Source organism: Schistocerca gregaria, chromosome 3 (assembly GCF_023897955.1).
Source record: "Schistocerca gregaria isolate iqSchGreg1 chromosome 3, iqSchGreg1.2, whole genome shotgun sequence".
Classification (NCBI taxonomy): domain Eukaryota; kingdom Metazoa; phylum Arthropoda; class Insecta; order Orthoptera; family Acrididae; genus Schistocerca; species Schistocerca gregaria.
Window position 1 is genome coordinate 537184978 of NC_064922.1, and position 13444 is coordinate 537198421.

A 13444-nucleotide genomic window follows, 5' to 3' on the forward strand; every position below is an offset into this window, starting at 1 on the left:
TTTGTAGCAATTCATTTTGGCTGAGATTGGTGGCAACAATGTTAATTCGCAGTATTGGAGAAACTTACAGGAGTTCGGCAGGTCTGTTGTGTGTATTCACAGTGCACCTATACTGTGACCTATATTTTGCAAGTAATGGTAGTGGAATGTGTGAAACTGGCAGACTGCATTAAACTGTGATTCCGAGAAGCTAATGCCTTGGAGTAACTGATTACAAGGAGAGGATAGATTGCCACTCAACGTTTCATCTTTACAGTGAGTAGCAGTCTATCCATTTCCTAATATTGTTGATATTCCAACCAGGAGTTTCAACTGTTTGGACACAATTAAGGGCATTTCTGAACCTAACAAGTATATAGCAGAGGTCATGGAGTTGGCAGATGATCTGAGAGGATTTCACTATTAGGTGGTGCAATGCTGATAATGGACATGTCAACAGCATGATTCCATCCATCTGGCACCATACAGTATTTAAGTTTACATTTAATAATGAAATCTTTCTAACAAAAATATTCATAACCTGGTTTATTGTTCCTGAAGCAAAGTGACTGCATCCATCATTTTGGTTCTTTGGAAGGATAGTGGCAAAATGTAATCAGTCTGCAAAGTTTTACAAATGTCCCATTTTAGAATACTGCACAAATGTGTGGAACCCATACCAGATGGGACTAATAGGGGATACTGGACGCTCCAATTCAACAAAAGTAAGGTTTATTACAACACAACAATATGCTAGCTAAACTGAAAACTACTTCTACAAACTTAATATCAAATTCTCACAGAAATCGATCAAGCATTCATCTAGAAGACATCAAAGTTAATTAAGATGAATGGACATAAAGACTAATCCAATTAAATTTCCCACTGGGCAGAAGGAGAGAGTACTCAGCAACAGCTGGCCGAAGATACTTTTACGGGGCAATGTTGGAGAGATCCAAAGTCCCAGTGCAGTGGCTTCAACCAGGTTGCGATTGAAGGACTAGTATTAGCCGGCACATGAGTTGTCCCAAAGTGTTGGCAGAGAACTGCTGATGGTTGGAGCTGTGGTGCTACAAATAGCCGATGTGCAGAGTTATACTTCTGGATCTACTACTGCGCATGTGACTTGGCAGAGGGAAGTAGATCCCCAGCAAGGAGGACCTCTGGTTACAATTGCCCCGCTGTTTATCATTTGTGATATGACACTCACCGGTGGCCGATATCCTGGGAGGCGACGCATTGGAGATATGCAGGTGCCCAATACTTCTCTATCTGCTGGTTGCTGGTCCATCAGACTTACTGCTGGTAAATGACAGAATACAAAGAAAGGTGGCACAAATGATCACAGATTTCTTTGACTTATGGGAGAGTATTACTGGAATGTTGAAAAACTTGCATTGACAGACTCTTGACAATGGGTACTAATATACCATGATAGCACACATGCAAAGTTTCAAGAACCAGTAATAATTGCAGAATCTAGAAATATTCTTGATGTGTCACTCACATAAATACCATAAAAATAAAATTTGATGAATCACAGTATGCACAGATACATTTAAGCAGTCATTCTTCCTGGGCTGCATATGGAATTGAAATGGAAAAATGTTGCTCTGCTACACTTAATCATATCCAGTATAATCGTACTCCACTGTCTTCCACCAAACAACAATGCAACTAGGCTATTTTTACATGTACAAATTATTGCAAGACATGAAGGAAGCAAACAAGTGTGGGAAAAATTTTAGGAATGTCAGAGGAGAACTTTGGGCCATTGAATTTTTAGTCTGATGCTTACTAGAGAATAATAATTTATTATTATTATTATTATTATTATTATTATTATTATTATTATTACAATTATTGTTATTACACACGTTACAGGTCTTTTATCAAACCACACAAAACATTAATGACTACTTGTTCTTCCAGTACTCCTTCATTCATTCACTAAAGGCTCTCTTCCTTTCTTCCGTCCACTTTGGCCTTTGGGCTTTAGGTGCTGTTTTCTCTGACATCACTTCCCACTTGTACATCTTGTGTCATTGTCCATGATGTCCACTGAATCTATCTGATCTCTTTCCAGATCAATTTTGACTTGGGTCATCCAGGGTGTAATGGTCTTGAGTCTCTGGATGTACCTGAGGATTCTGTTGCTGAGTTTGGTCTGTAGGAGTCTGCTTGTGTGTCCATAAAATTTTATTTGCCTCTTTCTAATGTCTGCTGCGATGTTGGAGAACTTCTCTGTAGTGTTCATGTTTATTATTATTATTATTATTATTATTATTATTATTATTTTGATATACAGTTGCCTGGAGAAGTTCAAATTCATTGCTTGCTGCCTTCTTTCAGAATCAAAACTGTAACTGCTTCTTGGTTTAGAGTTGTCTTCTAAACAGAAATATACAATACTTTAGGTTTTTACTACATCATTTGGCCACGTTTGTAATCCAAGCTGACTCAGTCAGCAGAGCAAGTCTTACCCTCCATTCAATCAGCATTGTCCACATCACCTACAATGAGGATATTGCTGGAATCTTATCTGGCTAATTCAAATTTACTTTTCCAATAATATTGGCACTTGAGCCAGGGGAAAATAGTTGTTAGGCTTTTATGATGTCTTCAGACACTGTTAGACAGGCAAAATGACTGCACATATTTCTGTACTTTTGCGCATTCTCAACCCACCGTCCATGGTATAATAGTGTAACCATGTAATGCCATACTGACTGTTAATCAACCATGACTGTTTCAAAAATATGAAAAGATGCTTCAGAGACTGCTACTAGTCACAAAATTTGTTGACTATTTAAATTATTTCATGAAGCAACACATTTTGAGGAGAAATCTGATCTTCAGGCTATACAAAAACATCAATACAAAAACATTTAACAAAAGTACACTTCAATATTAAAGTTGTTCTGTACAGTCTTGGCATTTGCTGTATTTATCTTGTGGAGAGAGAAGGTAATCTAATATGAGAGAAGATTCACTCAATATGTTGGTCTGCAATTCACAAGAAAAATTATTAAATTTGCTCACATTGTTCATATGAAATGGCTGTCTTTTTGTGGTCTTTTTGTTACCTCCATTGCTTTGGCACCTTAACAGTAGAAGTAAATGAAAAAGACGAGTAAAATGAAAATATAAAAAGGAAAGAGCATTTTTTTAATGACAAAAGGTGTCCTAAAGAAGATGAAATAAAATAGGTATATGTTGAAATGAGGACAGGAAATATTATCTATGAATATCTGAATTTAACAAGGAAAAGGAATAGGAAGTGAAGATAATGCTGCAAGGAAGGGAGGAGGGGTGGGGATCAGAGACGGGAAGATGACAGGGATTTGCAGAAGTTCTTGATAAGAGAACTTCTGTGAAGTTAAGAAGGTAGGAGAGGAAGTACTGGCGCAATTAAAGCTGTGAGAGGACAGATCATGAGTAGTGTTTGAGTAGCTGAGTTGGCAGAGCACTTGCCTGCGAAAGGCCAAGGTCCTGAGTTTCAGTCTCGCTCCAGCACACAGTTTTAATCTGCCAGGAAGTTTCATATCAGTGCACACTCCACTGCAGAGTAAACATTTCATTCTAGTAATTTTTATTATTCTCTAAATAATTGTAGAGTGTCCCTTGCATTTAACAAAACTGATAAAACCAAAATTATGCTCCTTTAAACTACAGAAACAGCATTAATGAAAAAAAACTGTAGAACATAGTTTCGCAGAAGTATTTATTTTCAGTTTTCATTTGGGACATTTGGAGGACCCAAAACTGATTGTGATTGTTTAATTACATATTTCATATATAGTGTATATATTCATTTAGCTGCATTGCCAACAAAATTCTCCATTGGACATAATGCACTGAGCCCATTGTTTGACTCATTGAAAGAACCATTTATTTTAAGTGTGAAGTCATTCCGCTTAGTGCCCTCTGCTGATTTTTGTTTTACACCTTCTATGCCATGAAAAAATGTTCCTTTTATGTCCTTCTTCGTTATAGGGGATGCAAAAAGGCACAAGATTTCATGTGAAATCACCCAGTGGCCATTGCCCTTATGTCACTGACTTTTCTGAAAATTTAGTGTAAGAACGTACATAATGAGTTAGGGTTAAAATATTTTTTGACCAAAATTTGAATTAGGAGATCACTTTGAAATGTGGGCCCCTTCTACCAACTGGCGTTGAGCAACGAAGTGCCTTGTAAATTTATAGCCACTATAACTTTTTAAATTATGAATCAATGTTATTCAATTTGGTGCCGGCCGCAGTGGCCGTGCGGTTCTGGCGCTGCAGTCCGAAACCGCAGGGCTGCTACGGTCGCAGGTTCAAATCCTGCCTCGGGCATGGGTGTGTGTGATGTCCTTAGGTTAGTTAGGTTTAAGTAGTTCTAAGTTCTAGGGGACTTATGACCTAAGATGTTGAGTCCCATAGTGCTTAGAGCCATTTGAACCATTTTTCAATTTGGTGTCATTGGAAAGTAAAAGAATAGAGCTATAATAAAGAAAAGTATTAAATTGCTTTGTCTAAGAAACAAATGTTGAAAATTTGTAATTAATTTAATTTCTCACCATTTTTTTCTTTTTTTTCTGGCAAATTTCAGGCATTTTTTTCAGCAGAATCACAGGTTTCACCATCGGAATTTTTGTTTCAAATAATTCCTACTACCATACTTTTCAACATTAAAGAAAATCAGAAGGGTGTTTGTCCGCTATTGTTAGATCTTATACTTTTTCAATAATACTGTAATAATTAATTGCTTCAAATAGCTAATCAACAATACATGAAACAACAAGGAAAAATTCAGTCTAACAGCAACACTCACATGCAACACAGGCTGTGTGTGTTAGTTTTTGTGTGCCTGTGCACTTTATATATCTGAAGGACTTTTTTAGTCTTGATTTTGTTCTTCTTACATAAGCAGCCTTTCTGTCTGGTAATTAGAGAACAAGAAAAAGTTTCAAACCATCCAGTTGTTTTCTGAAACATACACAGTTGATTAAAAGTCACAATGGAAAGCAAATGTTCTTTAGGTTTTGACGCAGCTGTTGTGTGTCAGAAGAAAAGTAGTAGCAGTGAAGAGCTTGATTTAACAGATATGTCAAGCCTGAATCAAGCTGGTATTGAATTATTGAAGCTAAGAAGCACCTGCGAATATACTGAGTGTGTGCGTTCTTCTCACAAGATACTCTATTTGGGAACATTTGAAGACAGACAAAGAATTTACTGTGACCCTTTTAAGAAGAATGATAAAAAGACTGCTAAGAAATCTTTGAAACCTATTTCTTTAACCATGGCAAGGAAATATAAAACCCTTGGACTTAACCCAGGTACCAAGATGTGCATAACTTGCTGTATCGACATTTTATCTCCTATGGGGGATAACCTTCCAGGGATGGAAGAATGTGAAGTTGAAGATTAAGAATATACACCAGATCCATCTACAGCTCTTCAAAAACTTAATGAAAGTTGTGAACTACATGAAATTTCACCATTTCAGGTGACCAAGAGAGCACAAGACAGGTGTCCAGAATACATTTGATCCAAGTCTCATCACTTAGCTTTAAAATTCCAGCAAACAGCATCAGAAGTGCTAAATGTGTCTGAAGAACCTGGCAGTGCTGAATGTACAGACTGTAATATTTTAATGCAAAAACTTAAAGAGAAATTCAGCAGAAGTTCTGTTAAAGAAAAACTACAAATACTTACCTTAGCACCAGCTTCGTGGAGTAAAGAAAAAATCCAAATGTTTTTTACCGAATGTATGGTAAAGAAATCGAGGGTACTGTTAAAAGAAGATGGTATTTTGTCAAAAGGGAGTTATAAAGTGGGAAACAGAATAGGTAAGGATGTGGAAAAACGTGTCCAGAATCTTTACTGTGAAGATGATATAAGTCGCATTTCTGCTAGTATAAAAGACTTTCTGTCTGTCCCTTCAGAAAATGGCAAAAGAGTGTTTAAGGCAAAAAGACTAATTTTACATAATCTGAAAGATGTATACTTAGCTTTCAGAGAAAAATACCCTGAAGATAAAATTGTTTTTACTAAATTTTGTGAACTTAGGCCAGAATAATGTGTTACTGTAAACAGCCATGGAATGCATAACGTATATGTATGCATGTATCATCAAAACGTAAAACTGTTAATGCATGCTGCACATGTGAAAGAACAGTACACTGAACTTCTACAAAAACTTTTTTCAAGCTGGAAAACAAGGAGTGCATGCTGTATCGCTCTTCTCGGTGTGCTGACGAATATGAACTGCGCAATTTTTTAATGGAGCTGGAGTCCTTACAAGATTGTAAAAAAAGTTGTATTCTAACAATGGATGCAAACTAATCGACCTACACTAGAGACATTAATGAAGACGACCAATGAATTTGCTGACTATCTCATGCAAAAACTTCAAAACTTGACAAAATATCATTATGTATCAAAATCTCAGAATCTCTACTTCAAATCAAGCAAAGAAACCCTCTCTGATACTACATGAATCATCACAGTGGATTTTGTAGAGAACTATACCAGTTTGATTCAGGATGCCACATCCAGCATATTATGTACTTCAGTGATGGCAGTTCTGCACAATATAAAAACTTTAAGTATTTTTTTTAATTTGTGCCATCAGAAGCAAGATCATGGAGTAACTGCAGAATGGAATTTTTTTGCCACTAGTCATGGCAAAAATGCATGTGATGGAGTTGGTGGTAGTATTAAACCTTCAGCAACAAGAACAAGTATAGTGTCCATATGACAGTCACATTTTAAGTCCAAAAGATCTATTTACATCTGCCAAAACTCATGTTCCATGTTTATGTTAAAAAAGAGGAGATAACGAAGTTTACAAACATGTTACAAAAACGATGCAAGACTGGTTCTACCATTCCTGTGACAAGAGTGAATCATTTTTTCAAACCACTGAATGAAAATAAGTTGCTGATAAAGTGTATTTCATCATCTACTAAATTCATTCAAGTGTCTCATGGAATTCAAAACACTGCCTCCAACACAATTCAAGAAGAAACATTTGTTGCAGCTATCTACGATAACCAATGGTGGCTTGAAAAAATTCTAGAGATAAGTGAAGAACAAAAGTCAAGTTCACGAGTCCAAGTGGCCCTTCCTCAAGTTATTCATGGCCACTTCACACTGATGTTTGCTGGATACCTTATGAAAACATTTTAATGACTTTGCCTGCTACCAGTGCAAGCACAAGCACTGGTAGTTTACATACTTTTGAATCAGACATAATATTGTCCATTGAAAACTTGGTTGACAGAATCAGTGCTTTTTAGAATTTTATGAGAACTGATCATCATTTGTGACCACTAGGTAAGAGTCACAAAATGAAATGTGTATATTATTATTTATGTTTTAAATGATTAAACAGAACAAACACCCTTCTGATTTTTATTTATGTTGAAATGTATGACAATAAGAATTATTTGAGACAAAATTTAAAATGGTGAAACTTGTCATTTTGACGGAAAAAAATCATGAAGTTCATAAAAAAATATTTTGGAATATGACATTAATTACAGATTTTCACATATTTATATGTACAGTTGCAGCATTTTTATAGTTTAGTGATATAGTTGGTATTTTTATCTTTCTAATGACGCCAAATTGACTAAAATTGATTTATAAATAATGGAGTTACAGTAGTTAAAAACTTTCAACCTACCTTTCGTACTGATGCCAGATGGAGAAAATGCTAGATATTTCAAAATAGCCCCCTGACTACAGTTCTGATCTAAAATGTGTGAAAAAGTATTTTATCACTTTCTATTTGTGTACTTTCTTACACTAAATTTTTACAAATATCTGTAACATGATGGTAACAAGATATATTTATTTTGGGTTATTTTAAATGAAATGAGTCTTACAGCATTGGCATGGTGGAGGAGCCAGTCCATTGATTGCTACAGCTTAGGGAATTTTTTACTGTACATGTTGGTTATAATTAAGCTTTTGCTTTTTGAGCCAGTGTATATGGAAAACTATTCACCGTATGGGTGCCCAACGTTATAGGAATGACGTTCAAACTGTCCACTGCAGGATTTGCATTTTTAGTAGTGTTAGTGTCATGACTTGCCATTAGGTACCGGTGCTGGTATGGCAACGTAGGATTGAAACACAAGCATTTGTATGCAGTCAACATGATCTGGACACAGCAAGCAGGAGTTTACTTGTAAATCTGTTTTAACAATACAATAGCAATAATGCTGCTGCTTTTCATGAGTTTTGACAAATTCAAGGAATATGGAGAGGTCTCCTTTCCACGCTAGGGTTGATGAACATGATGCGGAAGTTTGATTTAGCTGGCGATTTGGGAATTGCTCCAGGGAGAGACCAGCAGCGAATTGTGCCACAAATTGTTGAAGAAGTTACTGTTGCCATGGCTGAGTATGCTGTATGGAGTGTGTGATTTTCAAGCAGTGCACGAGCTGTGTCACAACAGCTGAACATTCCGTGGGTAGCTGTCCATAAAGCAATGCGAACAGTAGTGAAAAAGTATCTCTAGTGCAGCACCAAGCTGTCATGGATGTAGAGGCTCATCACAATGAGCAACTTTTGTAACCTGGAACATAAAAAGCACACAATCAACAAATGTTACCATCTCATATGGGTATTATTATGTGTTTCTTTCAATGCTTGAATCGTTATTTGTCTTTCATATGTCCTTACAAATGTTTCCACAAAGTTTCACTGTCTTGCAATCACTTGCATTTCAGGGGAGCCCTCTCAAGTAGAGAAAGTTTAATAATTATCGCCCTATACTTCAAACAGTTGCCTTAGAATTTGAAGGTATTAACAGGGGTTAACTCTGATACCATCGGTAACTAATTCTGGTGGACTGTTAGCTTCATGTTGAAAAAGCAAACCAGCATTTGTTCTCAAAAGTCCTGATTTCTTCAGCTGTAGTGATGACACAGTATTTCACTGGCTCATTTGTTCCTCCATCTCTGGGTCATACCAAGCAATTGATGCTGCTCATTTTTCCAAACAGGAAACAGAGCTTCACATGATGATGTCATTTTGTTGTCTCTGCAAATGAAAAAGTTGTTGAGCACATGAAACAGTGTTTGCAAAAAGCAAGTACTTTGATCTAATTGATTTCTCACCATGGATGATCCAGGACAATGTATTGTAGAGGTGGGGGAAAAATAATAAAATTTAAAAAAATGAAGGTGGGGAGAACATGTCACTACTGTTCTTCCAGCCACATGAAAAGAATTCTTGATAGCCTTTGGTTCTCACTAGTGTATGTGTTTTCTAATCAGTGCTTTTCCATCATTTGTGTTTCAGCTATTACGTTTCATCAGAGTGGATTCTGAGAGTATATCTACATTACACTTAGAAGGCTCCTGACTGCAGAGTGCAGAAAATCCTGATGAGGAGGAGAATATTACTACTGTAAATAAAGTGAAGCTTGTGTGTTCACCAGAGACAGTCTTACTACACTGTACCACATAATAAGATACAAGCAAATCATAAACTCCTGGACACATTTGAGAAGTATCCTTAATGTGACCCCAATAAGGATTTAAACAATATGATGTAGAAATTATGCTCAAAACATAGTAATAGTTAAACACATTGCATAGGAATTCTTGTTTCCTTTAGAAAATAGTGTATAATAAATAGAAAAATACCCATTTATGATGTTTGTGCAAATTATATTGACTGTATTTCCATTTTTTTAGTCTTTTGTCTCATTCTAGAATTGTGACATCAATAATATTAAATAATTAAGATTCCATATAGTGAATATTGTGGAATATTGTAAACCATATTTCTTATAAATAAGTAAAGTCTTATTTTCTGTTTTATTTTATGATTTATTCCTCAGTGAATAGAGTTATAATGAGGCAGAGTTGTGCCTATAACTTGGTTCAGCATCAGCTTTACAGAACTCTTGTTAAGGAAAGGATATCCCAAAACTACTGTCAAATAAAGAAAGATTAAGTGTATATCTACTATGTGATACAATATACATTATTTGATACCAGATCACAATTTCTGTAAGTCCTTATGCTTATTAGTCATTACACAAGGATGTAAACTGGCTTAACAAAGAGATGATGTGGTCATACTTAATTGAAGCTTTATTGAAGGAATCATTCTGTAATTTGAAACTGCTACGTATATCAACAAGGGTTTGCACTATGATTTTTTGTAAGTTACTAGTTTAGCTTTTTATGAGTGCACAAGGTTGCTCATTAGATGCACAGGAATAGATTTGTTGAGCTGACTTCTCTTCACCATAAAATACACAGCTATAGCTGATGTGCACAATATGAAAGGCATTGACAACATCTTTCTGGTTTCATCTTATTTTAGTATTTAGTTGTAAAAGCCATAATTAAAAAAATTATCTCGCAATGGCGGCACAATACTAACCACAAAATATTCCAATTATGGAAAAAAAATGTATTAAACAGAATCATAACTAATTACACCCTCAAAGTATTAAGAGAAAACTTGAAAGAGAACTTCAAAGTAGATGCTGTAAATTGAAATTTTAACATGTTCTTAAACATATTCCTACAGTACTTAGTCGTCCCATAAAATGACTAGGATAAAGTTAAACGGAGTTAGGGAAAAAGGATATTACACCTGTGTTTAAAGTATTCTGCCATAGCAAAATAGAACTCTATGTAATTCAGGGGACCGGCTGTAATTCAGAGTTGAATCTACATTACCACCTGTACTTTAAAGTCCTGTACTGTTGTTAAAAATTACTTTAACCTAAAGTAATAAAAAAAAAAACACTTTTACAGTTACTGCATTTACTGCCCATCAAACATTGATACGACATAAATCATGCAGGAAAAATTAAAGTCTACCAGAAAATAAACTAGATGTAACGGACACTTGAAACTCTGGAATTTCTGTGTCTATCGCACGACACAATCAGTGGCATTGGACTTAACTCTAGCAAGATCAGCATGTTTCAAATGATGTAGGCAATGGTAGGACTGATAACGAGAGGAAATATTTTGGAGTCTGTCACCTATAGTCAAGATTTACTGACAGAGAGAAAGTTTCACACCAGAAAAGTAGGATGAGGTGACAGATTTAAGAGAGTCTTGCGAAAACAGTATGATGTTATAATGTAATCAATTGTCCAGCAGCAGTTCTGTTGAGAAGAGTGAGGCTTAGCATTGCTGCTGATGAGCTGTTTAAGGTAGCTACCCTCAAGCAACTCACTGCCACCTGTCCTGCAGCGGGTTATATAGCCACTTTTATAGTTCCCCAGGAAGTTTTAATAGTAACTTTAGATTTTTTGCAGATGCTGCTATTATCAATAATGAAGAACTGCCTGAATAGAGCTGTCAAAATATTAAACAGAATCTTGATAAGATTTCAAAGTGATGCTAGATTGGCAGTTTCTTTTAAATGATCAGAAATGTAAAAATGAGCACAGTATCCTATGCCTACAGCATCAGCAGTTGGTATCAGTCAACTCACATAAATACTCAGGTGTAACACTGTAGTAGTGTGAAGTGGAATGTCCACATAGGCTCAGCTGTAAGTAAAGCAAGTGGCAGACTTTTGATTCATTGCTAGAATACTAGGGAAATGCAATCAGTCTACAAAGAAAACTGCTTAAAAATCACATCCCATCATACAATATTGCTTAAATTTTTGGGACCCATTCCAAATATGACTAAAGGAGATATTAAACATACACAGAGAAGGGCAGTATGAATGGTCACAAATTTATTTGACCCATGGAAGAGTGTTACAGAGATAATGAAGAAACTGAACTGGCAGATACTTGAAAATAGATGCAAACTATTCTAAGAAAGCCTACTTACAAAATTTCAAAAACCATTTTTAAATGCTAAATCCAGGATATACTACAGTTCCCTGTGTATCACTCATATAGGGATCTTAAGGACAAGATTAGGCTAATTACAGAATGTGCAGAAACATTTAAAGGGTAGTTATTTCCACATTCCACACATAAATGAAATGGGATGCAGTCTTAATAGCTGGCACAATGAGAAGTACCCTCTGCTATGCAGTTCACAGTGATTTGCAGAGTATTATCGTAGAGGGCGACTGATGTGGCAGACTTGTGTGGCCAGTGTGACTGCCACTTGTGGTAGTGCCGTTAAACCCACAATACCCATGGCATCTGACTTTAATAAATCTTTGTCTTTTTATGGCAAGGCTATCAGAAAAATGCATTTATTTTTCACAGAGAAATGTCTGACAAAAATAAAGTAGAAAAAATTTAGTGCTTTCTTAAACAAAAAACAAATAAAGTATTGAAACAAATGTGATGGATATCATACACAATAGTTGTGATTGTTGTGTTGGTATTGATTTGAGGTGACACAGAACACCACAAACTTTTAATAAATGAATAAATCATGAACATAGTTATTTACACTGTGTACAAAGTTGTCTGTTCCACACTGGTTCTTGTCACTGAATTGCCTGTACAGTGCTGATCACTTGCTAACATTTTCAATCACTTGAATATCAGTAGCATCATACTAGTATGTAGTTGTCTCACTGCAAGTCTTCTGAGATCTGGGGGCAGAGCTCAATGTGCGACACCTTAAAATGACACATGGCAGACATTGCATGCAGTAGGTAGAAGCGTAGATGATGTCTTCTGGTGGCATCTGTAGCACTACCCATAGGAAAATGGTGAACCCTGGAGAGAATGTGGCATACCGGTGTTCTGTTTAAACGTTTATCTATGGAGATGCGAATGCTGCTCCATGTGTGATGCGAGTGATGCCCCATGTGCAGTCAACAAAGACACTGTTGATACTGCATTCCAGTGCCCTCCACCCTTCACCTCCCTGCCCTGGAAATTGTGCACTATTGTCACATATTTGCATGGAGATGAGGACACATGGAAGGTCTCTGCCATGGTGCAGCTGATGAAGTCAGATGTGGTGTGATGGCAGGTGTCAATAACCAACCTGCATCCTGACATTCATCTTGCGAACCACCTGTGGTAAGATGTCCATCCAATGACACAGGTGGGTGTATTAATGATTCTGTGGAGGATGTGAAAAACTATGAGGCTGATGGAGGCTTAATGTCCATGACTGATTTTGCTGTGAACATTGACAGACGCAGTGGCTGCAACTAGGCTGCTTAGGGGAGCAGGAGTCAACCTCCAGAGCAGAGTCATCGGTTGACCAATGTACCTGAATGTCAGGCACCCAAAAAGACTGCTTGGGAACAACAGTTAGTGTTGCAGACAGCATTTCTGAAAATTGAAAATGTATCATAGGATCACAGTAATCTTTAGCGCAAAGTTAGTTTAATAGGTGCCTGTTTTGTCACAAATGCTATAATGAACTTCGCCAGCCATCTGAGTGACAATGCCAAATTCCCATTTGTAAGGCATGTTACAGACACAATAGACAACTTTGTCCTTCATGCTGAACTTCTTAGTGAAGTTGGCATCTGAAGCAGGGCGTCGAGGGTGAAATAGA

The 13444-nt window shown here is 36.5% G+C and overlaps 1 long non-coding RNA gene across 1 annotated transcript in view; it reads left to right on the forward strand.

Moving 5' to 3' along the window:
• The window catches only part of LOC126354193 (uncharacterized), a 46279-nt gene extending 36293 nt beyond the window's left edge, over window positions 1-9986 (forward strand). The window contains exon 2 of the long non-coding RNA XR_007565277.1: window positions 9282-9986. This is a non-coding gene — a long non-coding RNA (uncharacterized LOC126354193). The remainder of the gene's footprint in view (window positions 1-9281) is intronic.
• The last annotated feature ends 3458 nt before the right edge of the window (window positions 9987-13444 follow it).